Here is a 12,969-nt window from a genome sequence, read left to right as displayed (position 1 = left end):
TTTTTTTTTTAAAAAAAATCCATACAGCCAATCAGATCTCCAGTGTCAGTGTTGCTGGGCAGAAGCTCCTTCCAGTTTCTTTAAAAAAACAAAACCCCCTCAGGCATCATGTTGGAGACCCCTGTTTTAGAAACTAATGAAAGCTCAACCTTAGCTGACAGAACACATGGAAAGGACCTCAGTACAGTTCATCTCAGACAACTAGAGGTTGTCCCCTACAGCTGTTAGGAGGGGTGGATGTCAAGTTTCAGACCTGAGCAGCAAGAAGCAAAAGCTGGCCGGGGGGAGAGAGGGGAAACAGCTGGGGGTGATCGTATCCAATGCGACTCTGGACTGTATCAATAGGCACATGGTGTCTAGATAGAGGGATGTAATTGTACCTCTCTATTCTGCATCGGTTAGACCTCACCTGGAATATTGTGTGCACCGCAATTCAAGAAGGATATTGACAAGCTGGAATGGGTCCAGAGGAGGGCAACCAAAATGGTCAAAGGTCTGGAATCCATGCCATATGAGGAGAGACTTAGAGAGCTGGGGATGTTTAGTTTGGAGAAGAGAAGGTTAAGAGGTGAAATGACAGCCATGTTTAGATATTCTGTAGCTCCAGAGTTTAGCCATGTTTTGATATTCTGCAGCTCCAGAGACTGGGACTAGGAGTGATGGGTTCAAGGTGAAGGAAAAGAGATTCCACCTAAACATCAGGAAAAACGTCCTGACAGTCAGGGCTGTTCGGCAGTGGAATTCACTACCTCGGAGTGTGGTGGAGTTTCCTTCTTGGGAGGCTGGATGGCCATCTGTCAGGAGTGCTTTGATTGTGTGTTCCTGCTGGACTTGACGGCCCTTGGGCTCTCTTCCAACTCTATGATTCTATGATTCTATCCTAGGGGGCGTTGTGCACGGACACTTACACCGATTTGCTCTCCGCAGATTGCTCTGCACTCCACCAAGGCCACCAGGACAAAGGCTGTTAAGGACACATCGGGTTCAGCCCCCTGAGCGCCTCCCTAGGAAGAGAGAGGAAAAAAAACAAACCATTTAATGCATTTCCAATTTTAAAAAACCACAAACCTTTTAAGCCCCCAAGAACAGCGATTGTGCAGGCACTGCAAAAAAAAACCCAGCAGTGTGGACAGCGGGTGAAAGCACATCAGAAACCCGGAAATCTTCAGCCTTGGAGAAACCTCTGGCAGTTCCAGGAAGGTCTGACCGTTTCTTTTCAACGTAATAAATAAATGTAATAAATGAGATCAAATGAAATGGCTGCAACTGGCTGCCATTTGCCCAGGATAGCTCCCCCCCCCCCCACTTGGGAGACGGGGTGGAGTTAAGGGTATGACCAACTGGCAGCAGAAGCGGCAACAAGATTATAGAGAACGTTTCAGCCGAAAGGAAACTGCTCACGTGAAATTGCCCTTCCCGGAGTCAGACCTTGATCAAGATGGGGATTGTGGTGGGGATTAATTTCCCAGAGATCCTTCGTAACACCTACTAGCCCAGGGCTCTGCAACCTGCAGCTCGCCAGATGTTCATGGACTACAAATCCCATCAGCCCCTGCCAGCATGGCCAATTGTAGTCCATGAACATCCGGAGAGCCACAGGTTGCAGACCCCTGGGCTAGCCTGTATTTGGTAACTGACCGTAAATAAAGACTTTACCTTTACCTTTTACCTCCTAGCCAGTCTTTTTACATGGAAATGTCAGGGATTGAACCCAGGGCCTTCTGCGTGCCAAGCGAGTGTTCTACCTCTGAGCCCTTCCCCGTGGGGAAAACTGGGGAAATGCCCTCCCAAACTGGTGGTGGCCTGCGAGTAAAATGAAGTGCATCTTTTGTTCAGAAGACAAAAACTTCCTAAAACACAGTGGCTTTACACAGTCCAGCGCTTGCTAGCACACAGCATGGCTCTGTTTGCATGTCCAGGCATAGCTATTGTGGGAGTCGTGATCACACAATATTGTACCCACAAGGACACAGTGAAAGCTTTTCTGGACTTGCCCTTGACTGATACCTGCCTTGCACAATACCTGCCTCACACTCTCTTCCTAAAGGGATTAAGAGAAAACAACGCCCCTGCATTGGAAAGCGTTCCCATCTCCAGCCCTGGACTATTCACCCTGTGGACTTATTAATGTATTTCCCCCAAGTGTTCCTGTTTATTAACCCAAAACCTCTTCCTCTGACTGATCCTCTCAAATGACCAGCTTATTTGCATTGCCACTGTTTTATAGTTTGGATTGGCTGAGCACTCTGCCCACCTCCCGGCACTCCCAGCTTAGCCAATCAGGCCAAGTACTCCAACCATTAGATTAACGACTCAACACCTAAGGTTTTTCCCCATAAAGGCATGACTCCCCTTTGTCCTGGGACATTAAGGGCCACTCTGCATAACTCTGAGGGTCCATTTTTCCTTATAAGAAGCCCCCTTTCAGTGTTCAGTATCTCTGGACACCTCTCTGTCTGTTGATATTGTCCCCGACATGTTGCTCTTTCTTCTACCAGAGCTAGTGTGGGTTACTCAGCTCTATTCATCAGACCTTTTCACTCCAAGATTAGGTGACTATAACCCTTACTCCCAAAATTCCCTTCATCTATTCCAAGCCCATCCGCTCAACACTGCTCACATCCTGGGACAGTGTGTGTATTCTGCTGCTTTTAATATTATGTGCTTGTGTATCCCTATTATCCCTAAATAAAATTATTAACTGTATTGTCGAAGGCTTTCACGGCTGGATTCAACTGGTTGTGGTGGGTTTTCTGGGCTGTGTGGCTGTGGTCTGGTGGATCTTGTTCCTAACGTTTCGCCTGCATCTGTGGCTGGCATCTTCAGAAGTGTATCCCAGAAGGAAGTCTGTTACACACTGTGTCCTGGGTTTCAGGTAGTGGTCTTTCACCTACTACTTGATCAATGTAACTTTAGCCACTATGGACTGAATCTGGGACCTTTTACATGCCAAGCAGAGGCTCTGCCATGGAGCCATGGCGTCTCCCAGCCAGAGTGGTTGTGACAATTAGGGAGGGAGTGAGGGGTGGCATGTAAGGGAGGGAGGGGAGGGGGCCTGGCATCTGGACATGGCCCACCCACCCTAGCGGAGGGAGGGGAGGGAGTGAGGGATGGCATGCAAGGGAGGGAAGGGGAGGGGGCCTGGCATCTGGACATGGCCCACCTACCCTAGCAGAGGGAGGGGAAGGGAGGGGAGGGGTGGCATGTAAGGGAGGGGAGGGAGGGAGGGATGGCATGCAAGGGAGGGAAGGGAAGGGAAGGGGCCCATATCGGACATCGAAGCCCACCCACCTAGCAAAGGAGGGGAAAGCCTGCATGGGAAGCAGGGAGCGGGGTGGCATGTAAGGGAGGGGAGGGAGTGAGGGATGGCATGCAAGGGAGGGAAGGGGAGGGGATGGGGCCTGGCATCTGGACATGGCCCACCCACCGTAGCGGAGGGAGGGGAAGGGAAGGGAGAGGTGGCATGCAAGGGAGGGGAGGGAGGGATTGAATTCAAGGGAGGGGAGGGGGTCCGGCATCTGGACATGGCCCACCCACCCTAGCAGAGGGAGGGGAAGGGAAGGGAGGGGTGGCATGCAAGGGAGGGAAGGGACAGACTTCCCTCTGGGATACACCTCTGAAGATGCCAGCCACAGATGCAGGCGAAACGTTAGGAACAAGATCCACCAGACCAAAATTATTAAAATTTATTTTGCTGTCCTGCAGATTTCTCACAAAAGCTGACAAGTAACAAAGATCTCGAGGGTGACGGACCTTTTGCTAAGTCAAGAGTCTGCTCTCGCTAATTCCCCACTCTAAAAGAAACAGATTCCCACCATTTTGGGTAACCCATCAGTACACGGCTGAGACATCCTGAGCTACATTGGCTCAGGCGCACAACACCGTTTCTTGTGCTGCATTTGTCAGGATCAGGAATCAGAAATCAGAATCAAGAACATGCAAGGCCCCCTCAACCAGGTCAAGTCACAGTCACAGTGCAAATCAAGCATACCGTCATACTTCTGCTTGACACTGGGGCGTCTTCTTGGAACATTCCATCTGGCTTTTGCTTTTCCAGAATCAGCCATTTCACAGCTCCGCAGATGACCCGGGCATCAATGTTGGACTCAATAGATTTAGCTATGGCAAAGACTTTTGCAACGTATGCTGTTAGCCTGAAAGGAAGGTGGTGTGTCAGTCCAGCCAGCTCCAGGCATGGCAGGGCGATCAGTGGGTGGATTTTATTAAATTTATATCCCGCCCTCCCCGACCAAAGTCGGGCTCAGGGCAGCGTACAAACATTTTAAAAACAATTCTGGAAGTACATAATATTAATTAAAATGTCAATTCTAAAAACACCAGATGGCAAGCAAATTAGACCCACCCCGACCCAGCTTGGACTGGAACCTTCATTCAAACTGATGGAACATGGGCACAGTCAGAAGGGAATGACACTAGATGATAGCGTGTTCGTCATTGTAGTTCCTGTTGCTATTGTGATTGTGGTAGTTGTGGTTGTAGCGAGGCCGGCGATGACATTGCCACACACACGTGATCTCAGCCAAAGGCCCAGTGGAACGTCTCTGTCTTATAGGCCCTGCAGAAGTGCTTAAGGTCCTGCAGGGCCCTGGTGTCATCTGATAGAAAGTTCCACTAGGCTGGAGTCAGGCCAGGGAAAGGCCAAACACACGTCCCTGGGGTCAGGGACCACATGAAGATTTTTATCAGAGGAATGGAGTGTCCTCTGCAGACAATACGGGGTAATATGGTTCTACAGATACAATGGTCCCTCCCCTATCTTGCATGCCACCCCTCACTTCCTCCCTTCCCTCACTCCCCTTCCCTTGCATGCCACCCCTCCCCCATCCCTCCCTTTCCTCTCCCTCTGTTAGGGTGGGTGGGCCATGTCCAGATGCTGGACCCCCTCCCTCCCCTTCCTTGCATGCCACCCCTCCCTCACTCCCCTCCCTCACTCCCCTTCCCTTGCATGCCACCCTCCCTCCCTTCCATCTCCCTCCGCTAGGGTGGGTGGGCCATGTCCAGATGCCGGGGCCCCTTTCTTCCCTTCCTTGCATTCCACCCCTCACTCACTCTTCTCCTCTCCCCTCCCTCCCCTCCCCTTGCATGCCACCCCTTGCATGCCCAACCAACCAGCTTCGAGACACTGTGCCAAAACATCTGGGGTGGCAGCCAGCTGGCCATCCATCAACAGAACCAGCTGAGGGTCATCAGCATATTTGTGTCAACTCAGCCCAAACCTCCAAACAAGCTTATGCCAAGGACTGCATATAGATGTTAAGCAGCACTGGGGAGAGGATAGCCCCTTGGGGCACCCCACAAACAAGTGGATGCCACCAAATGCCCCCCATCCCCACAACTTGTCATCTGCTGTTTCCAGTCCTGGAGAAATAAGGTCAACCAAGTTAAGGCTGTACCCTGTATTTCAGCATCAGAATCACCCTCCGGCAATGTGTGTGTGTGTGGGTGTGGGGGGGGGGGAATGGACAGACGATATTGATCTACTCTGCCAGGCTGTTGTAGAGAAGTCACCTCATGACATACTGTCCCAGGTATAGAGTCGGAAGTGAGATGGGCAGAAGATGGCCTTTGTGGAGGCGACATCCTTGCTACGAATACTACGTAATTTAATGGAAAGTCTTGCTGAACAGCCCTTCTGAGCTACAGTTGCCAACCTCCTGGTTGGGGCTGCAGATCTCCCAGAATTACCGCTGATCTCCAAAGTACAGAGAAACAATGTATTGTCAAAGGCTTTCACGGCCAGAATCCCTGGGGTGTTGTGTGGTTTCCGGGCTGTATGGCCGTGTTCCAGTAGCATTCTCTCCTGATGTTTTGCCTGCATCTGTGGCTGGCATCTTCAGAGGATCCTCTGAAGATGGCAGCCACGATCTACAGAGAAGCTATCAGGAGAGAATGCTACTGAAGGCCAACTCATACTGACCAGGAAACCACACTACGCTTCCTGAAGGCTAAACACTATTTGGAGTGATGACTCGGTGGCATTATATTCCTCTGTCTCTCCTCTCCCCAAACTCCAACTTCCACAGACCCAACGCCCCAAATCTTCAGGAACTTTCCAACCCATAGTTGGAAATCTACAACAAGGGGGGGGGGGGGAGTTTGCCACTCAAAAGGTGAGAAGGGCAGGATTTGTGAAGATCCCTTCCAGCAGCCTGCCATGGCTTGTTGCTACATCTGGAATGCCAATCTGCTACTGGATTGGTGTCAGAACCAAAGCCTGAATGGCACTCTGTACTTCAAACATGTTCTGTTTGATGCTGGTTGACTGATATGCACACTGATTGATATATAGAAGGGGCCCTCTCTTTCCTTCCTGTATCTTTCTCCTTGATATTAACAGATTCACACTGCTTGTAGATAACTAGACGCTACCCCAAGAAGCTCCCCGTCTTGGCAGGAGGTAAAATATGAGGGCAAAACTGGTAGCCCCCCTGGAGGCAAAAAAAAAAAAACCTTGAGTTGGATGCCCCATTAGGCAGGCCACTCCACCATGACTAATTTTTTTTTTTGCACCAGGACATTGGTGCTTGCAGTGGGTGCAACTTGGGGGGTAGCATAAGGACAGTCTCCTGATGATACGCTGAAATATTGGTGCCACTAGCCTAAAAACCGCGCCCCCTGCAGGCCAAAAATGGAAATCCACTAAAAATACCCCAAAACGAACCCTGCATTTTGATGCCCCCAAGGTGAAAGTTGCCCTGGAGCAGCTGCCCACCTTGCTTAGCATCATGGGCATTACACCCTGTATTAATCTCAGACAGACAACAGGATGTCCGGGGAGGCTTAGCAGGTGGCTGACCTTTCTCTTGGCTGACCTTTTTTTTTCCTTCTATAATAATTTTTATTTAAATAATTTCAAAATATATATTCACAAGTAACAAACATAAATATTCAAATGACATTTCATAGATTCACAACCTGATAAAATGACCAATCCAAATAAATAAATAAATAAGCCAAGACAAAATAGAAATCAAATTTCTTTCTTCTCTACTTTCCCCTTTAACAATACTTTTCCTTACTCTTATTTCCTTCCTAATTATTTCATTAAATAGCATTGCAATATTACTCTAGAATTCTATTGGTAAAATATGTACACCAGTGGTGTAGCTAGGGAAAATTGAGCCCGGGACAAAATCTGAGTTTTGCGCCCCCCCCCCTGGCATATGGGCAGCGCCCCCCCTTCCCCACCATGACCAAACACCATCACATTATAGAACATGCCCCAACACATGAATCTGAACACACCCAGTGCTCCCTAGTTTAAACAACATTGAAAGTGATGCTATTTTTTTTTGAAGGGAATCCACCCTGAGAAAACAAAGCATCACTTTTAATGTTGTTGTTTAAGAACTAGAGAGCCCAGATTCTCCTTTTAAATTTCACCTAAAGAGAGCACTCTGGGCTCTCTAGTTTAAAACAACTTTTATTGAAAGTGATGCTGTTTCAGGGTAGATTTCCCACCCATCCGACCCCAAACAGCACCATTGTCAAAGTCGTGCCAGTTGTTACGTGGGTTTTCTAAGCTGCATCCGGCTGTGGTCTGTGGTAGGATCTTGTGGCTGAGTATCTTCAAGAGGTGTATCACAGTAGTGGCTGGCATCTTCAGAGGTGTATCGACAGAGAGAAGTCTGTTATACACTGTGTCCAGACTTCTCTTATAACAGATTTCTCCCTGTGATACGCCTCTGAGGATGCCAGCCACAGATGCAGGCAAAATGTTAGGAACGAGATCTACCAGACCATGGCCACACAGCCTGTAAAACCCACAACAGTCAGTTGAATCTGGCTGTGAAAGCCTTCGACAGTACTTTCAATTTTTTTTTTAATCTAGGGAGCCCAGATTCTCCCTTTAAATCCACTCCGAAGGGGGTGGATTTAAAGGAAGAATCTGCGGAAAATTTGCCAGAGGTGCTTGTCAGGAGAGCAATGTTTAAGATGTAACAGTACCAAAATTTTTAGGCTATCTTTAGAGGAGACTATCCTGATTATACCACCCAGGTTTGAGTGAAGTTTGGTTCAGGGGGGTCCAAGAAGTTATGGACCTTCAAAGGGGTAGCCCCATCTACCATTAGCTCCCCCATTGGGAAACAATGGGGGATGGAGCACTCCTTTTGGGGGTCCATTAACTTTGGACCCCCTGAACCAACCTTCACTGGAAACCTGGAAGTGATATCAGAAAGAGACTATCCTTATGATACCACCTAGGTTTAGTGAAGTTTGATTCAGAGGGGTCCAAAGTTATGGGACCCTCAAAATGATAGTAACCCATCTGCTATTGGCTCCCATTGGAACAACAATGGAGGGATGGGAGGTCACCCCCTTTGGGGGTCCATAACTTTGGACCCCCCCCTGAACCAAACTTCACCAAACCTGGCTGATATCATCAGGAGAGTCACCTGACAAGAGCCTGAAATTTTGGTGCCACTAGCCTAAAAACTGTGCCTCCTGCAGACCACAATTGGAAAAAACAGTAAAAAATACAGAAAGCTTCAAACGAACCTGCAATTTTTCCGCCCACCACAAGGTGGCGCCCGGGGCGCTTGTCCCCGGATGTCCCCATGGTAGCTACGCCTGTGATGTACACCATTCTTTTCTTCAGTGTCCTTCATCCAATGTTCCCAAGTCAATTTGTAAGTTTCACAGACCTGACAATTTGTAAGTTTCACAGATTGAAGTCTATAGAATTATGCATGGGGTAGAAAATGTTGACAGAGAGAAATTTTTCTCTCTTTCTCACAATACTGGAACCAGGGGGCATACATTGAAAATGCTGGGGGGGGGGGATTAGGACTAATAAAAGGAAACATTTGTTCATGCAACGTGTGATTGGTGTTTGGAATATGTTGCCACAGGAGGTGGTGATGGCCACTAACCTGGATAGCTTTAAAAGGGGCTTGGACAGATTTATGGAGGAAAAGTCGATCTATGGCTCCCAAGCTTGATCCTCCTTGATCTGAGATTGCAAATGCCTTAGCAGACCAGGTGCTTGGGAGCAGCAGCAGCAGCAGAAGGCCCTTGCTTTCACATCCTGCATGTGAGCTGGACTGGACTAGATGGACTCTGGTCTGATCCAGCAGACTCTTTCTTAGGTTCTTATGACCTTTCAGGTGCCTAAGCCTCCAGAAAACTACTTTCACACTTTTTCTGGGAAAGTGGGAGGAGGGTACGGAGTAGGGATATAACAACCTAGGAAAGCCAGATTCCCCCGGAACTGGCTTTCTCAAGCATAAGAACATAAGAACATAAGAACAAGCCAGCTGGATCAGACCAAAGTCCATCTAGTCCAGGTCTCTGCTACTCGCAGTGGCCCACCAGGTGCCTTTGGGAGCTCACATGTAGGATGTGAACGCAATGGCCTTCTGCGGCTGTTGCTCCCGATCACCTGGTCTGTTAAGGCATTTGCAATCTCAGATCAAAGAGGATCAAGATTGGTAGCCATAAATTGACTTCTCCTCCATAAATCTGTCCAAGCCCCTTTTAAAGCTATCCAGGTTAGTGGCCATCACCACCTCCTGTGGCAGCATATTCCAAACACCAATCACACGTTGCGTGAAGAAGTGTTTCCTTTTATTAGTCCTAATTCTTCCCCCCAGCATTTTCAATGAATGCCCCCTGGTTCTAGTATTGTGAGAAAGAGAGAAAAATTTCTCTCTGTCAACATTTTCTACCCCATGCATAAGTTTGTAGACTTCAATCATATCCCCCCTCAGCCGCCTCCTCTCCAAACTAAAGAGTCCCAAACGCTGCAGCCTCTCCTCATAGGGAAGGTGCTCCAGTCCCTCCAATCCCAGTCTCAAGCCTGGGGCTTGAGAAACCTGAACCTGATCTTGCCTTCAATAAACACTTCTGATCCAATATCCAGAGTCCATTTATAGGCCCTGGGTCCGAGACCAACAATTGGGCATGGCCACACTTACCAAGTGCTAGATGGGCGACCAGTAAATGAAGCATAGGAGTGGTCTGCTTTCTTGTACGCCAGTTCCTGTGCGTAACCTGAAAAAGGAGACAGCGGACAGCAATGACATCCCGGTCCAGTTTCTTTGAAAGCCTGTACTTCAACAGGCAGAATCAACCCTTCTCTCCCACCAAGACCGTCCCTGGAACCCAACAAGGGTTTTTTAGAAAGTGGGTGAGGCCAGGTGGGTTTCTGATTGGCCACTGGGAGTCCGATTGGCTGTGCAGATTAAAGTAACGCTATTGCAGCAGCAGCTGCAGGGTCAGTTTTATTCTCTTATTTCACTCCTCTGCCCCAGTGCATTTGAAAAGAATTGCTCTTTTAAAACCGTTGTGGTTTTTCTGGGCTGTGGTGCAGAGGTCTGAAAGCTTTTAAAATTATTATTCAATTTAATAGGCTCCTAACGTTTCGCCCATAACTGTGGCTGGCATCTTCCAGTGGTGGGACCCAAAAATTTTAGCAACAGGTTCCCATGGTGGTGGGATTCAAACAGTGGCGTAGCGCCAATGGGGCTGGGCGGGGCACAACAGGGGCGTGGCCAGGCATTCCGGGGGCGGGGCACTAATAACTTCTCTGTTACTGTAAAAAACTCTTACTGTAAAAAAAAGTTCCTAATTTCCAGTTGGTATCTTTCTGTCCATAATTTAAACTCACTATAGCAAGTCCTATCGTCTACTGCCAACAGAAACAACTACTTCTCCTCTAATTGACTGCCTGTCAAATACTTAATACTTTCAAATACTTAATTTTGTTTCTAGAAATCAAAAGAAGGATACTTTCCTTAAACAAGGAACTTTACCATATTTCTAACACATGTTTTTAAAACAGCCCAACAGGGAGAATTATCCCGTTTTCTACCTTCGCTAACCAGCCACATAGGAAACAACAGGACTTTATGATTTTTGGACCTAATGGAATTTCTAACAGAAAAGCAGACCCAATTAGTAACCCCTCTCGGCACACACCAATAATTAGTAACCCACTCTCAGGAACTGGTGAGAACCTGCTGGATCCCACCTCTGGGCATGTCATAGAGAGATCTGTCTCTCTCTGTGGAACACTGTTATGAGCAAAAACTACCAGCCCATGGCCATACAGCACAGAAAACCCACAACAGTCACTTGATTCTGGCCATCGACAATACAACCCATCTTCTTTTCCCCTGCACTTGGCCTTCTCCCATGTCTGGCTCCACCTCCCATGAGAGTCGTTTTATGGCTGGCACTGCCTCCTACGGCTGCTAATTTATGGTTGTGTCCATCACCTTGTGCAAGCAGCCCCCCCCCCGCCCCGGACTCCACTAGGTCGGGGACCCCTGGCCTAGTCTGACGATGCCTCTGCTGCTTTTACCTTGCATGATCTGCTTGACTGCATCGGCCCGGCGGTTCACCCCGAGCTTCTCCCACTGTCCACTAGCGTCGAGATAGAGAGTGGCGATAACCGTCGGAGTCATTTTGATCATGTTCTGTTCCCCACAGCCAGAAGGAGTTATGATGAGATGTTTCAGGTTGGCCCCGTCAATAGAGTTTTCAACAATCTGGGCCACAGGGTTTCCTGCCCCCACAAAAAAACCCCAAACCAGACAGTGGGCATGGGGCCAGAAAGGAATGGGTTGCACGCTTCCAGAATGCTGAGCGGCCACGGTTCTTTGTAGGACTGCCACGCTCCCTCACATAAATTTGTTTCGTGACCCTCACCATCTTTGGGACATCCTGCTCTGTTGTAGTGACTGTCATGACAGTTAGATCATGGTGATCATATCCTATCCAGCAGAGGTATGAGTCAGCAAGAAAGAAATGATCTGACAGCTAGCAGACCGGTTCTATCCAGATGCAAGTGACCTTTACAGTGATTGGTGGAACCATGTATATAAGCACCAGCAATGTATTGTGACTTTGTTCCTTAGGGAAACAAGTGCCTGGCGAAGCACTTTGTTGGACTGCTTAATATCCTACTCTGTATATAGTATCTTGTACATAGAGCAACTCAATGGTAAAAGCCTTCTTTTGAATGAAACAGCTGTGTGGAGTTTTTCTTCATGAAGGTGGGGGTTTGCTGTACAAGACCACTTGTCTACTCTGAGTAGCACCGCTCAATTCTGCTATCAGTGACCTTTGGGGGTCAATTTCAAGGCGCTGGTTACTGGCCTACCATAGCACAAATGAGTTCAACTGGGATTATTATGCAGTTAACAATGATCTCAGCCTTATTGACTCCCCTCCCCTCAGTGTGGACTCCCCAGGCAAGGGGGTGCATGAGGCACGCATAAGGTTGCCAGCTCTAGGTGGAGAAATCTCTGCAGATTTGGGGGTACAGTTTGAGAAATATAGTGGGAGGGGCTGTGGCAGGCCCCACCTAAAGAAGAGGAACCGTGATCAAGGTGTCTCCCCTGCCAGGTAAGTATTGAAGAAAACGCTTATTGATATCCAAATAGAACTGAGAAGTGAAAAAAGAATAGGGGAAGTCAGTTAGAGTATAGGGATAGATTAGTAATAAATAAGTATAGCAGCACAGTGGAATTATTGACAAATAGATGGTTAAGCTAGTTATATAGTGAGCCGCAAAGATGAGCGAGTAGAAATGATTAATGTTAGATGCATAAATGTACTCTAGTACTATCTTTGTTAATCTATGGAAAATGGATCTATTTGTCATGCTGTAACATGATTTTGTGTGTTATTATTGCAAATATTTAATAAAAATATATATTAAAAAAAGAAAAAAGAAGAGGAACCATTTGGATTTCTACCCCACCGTTTCTCTCCCAAGGCGGCTTGCAAACTCCTTTCCCTTTCCCCACAACAGACCCCTTGTGAGGCAGGTGGGACTGAGAGAGTTCGGAGAGAACGGTGACGGGCTCAAGGCCGCCCAGGAGGAACGTAGGAGCGGGGAAACAAATCTGGTTCACCCGATAAGACTCCCTGCTCATGTGGAGAAGGGGGGGAATCAAATCCTCCAGATTGGAATCGCCACGCTGGTGCTCTGGAGACTGG

General features: G+C 48.1%; 1 pseudogene; it reads right to left on the bottom strand.

Moving 5' to 3' along the window:
• The window catches only part of LOC125428027, a 189,787-nt pseudogene that overhangs the window by 121,623 nt on the left and 55,195 nt on the right, over positions 1-12,969 (bottom strand).

The sequence above is a fragment of the Sphaerodactylus townsendi genome, linkage group LG03 (assembly GCF_021028975.2).
Source record: "Sphaerodactylus townsendi isolate TG3544 linkage group LG03, MPM_Stown_v2.3, whole genome shotgun sequence".
NCBI lineage: Eukaryota > Metazoa > Chordata > Lepidosauria > Squamata > Sphaerodactylidae > Sphaerodactylus > Sphaerodactylus townsendi.
Note: the sequence above shows the minus strand (reverse complement) of the source record. Positions and strands in the feature narration are given on the sequence as shown.